Source organism: Triturus cristatus, chromosome 4_1 (genome assembly GCF_964204655.1).
Source record: "Triturus cristatus chromosome 4_1, aTriCri1.1, whole genome shotgun sequence".
NCBI lineage: Eukaryota > Metazoa > Chordata > Amphibia > Caudata > Salamandridae > Triturus > Triturus cristatus.
In genome coordinates this window covers 1101261546-1101262514 of record NC_140585.1, presented here as the reverse complement: position 1 = coordinate 1101262514, position 969 = coordinate 1101261546, and positions in this window count along the sequence as shown.

Below are 969 nucleotides of genomic sequence, written 5' to 3'. Positions count from 1 at the left end.
TGAAAAGAAGCTACTGCCATACAGCTCCAGGTAAGACTTTTACTACATGGTACACAGCCAACAGGTTCAGCACTGGACAGCAACTGAAGTCATTTCAAGAATAGTCATTCCAGTTTAGCAAGAACATTACACATTCTGATTTCTCATATTTCTCACATACTAACTAACCCCCAGGAGTTAGCCATTGTGCAACAAAGAGAATAGGTGACCGAGCTCCTCGGAGCTGGCGCTGGCTCCGATAGCACCCTGGGTGGAAAAAAATGCACCACCCTCGCTACTGCGGGTGAATAAATGAGGTAGCATCTCCCTTATCAAAGCAGGGACTTGCCTCAAAACACAAATCTCCGCACCGTCCCCAGCTCCCCTTAATCACACGCAAGTTCGCTGCGCCAGTCTGTTTCCAAATTGTTTGTTGTGGAGTATAAGGGGTGTCGATGTGTGGTAGGAGGAGTGAGAGGTAAATGGAAGGGCAAGGTAGGGGTCTGACAGGGTGCTAAAACCAGAGACTGCAGTATGTTAATAAACATTATTAGAAGCACTTTAAGTGGAATCACTGGAGCCAAGACAGAAGGGCGTTGTTGCCTGCAGGACATTTATGTAGACAGTTTGTTTTACCCCTCTTAAAACTGGCGCCCTGGGCCCGAGTCCACCTCACTCGTGACATAAGCCAGCCTTGTATCTCCTCTACCTTCCCGATCAAAATGAAACTTTGCTCGTGCAGGGAGTGGTGTACCCTGCATTGCTCGTGCAGGGAGTGGTGTACCCTGCATTGCTCGTGCAGTGAGTGGTGTACCCTGCATTGCTCGTGCAGGGAGTGGTGTACTCTGCATTGCTCGTGCAGGGAGTGGTGTACCCTGCATTGCTCGTGCAGGGAGTGGTGCACCCTGCATTGCTCGTGCAGGGAGTGGTGTACCCTGCATTGCTCATGCAGGGAGTGGTGTACTCTGCATTGCTCGTGCAGGGAGTGGT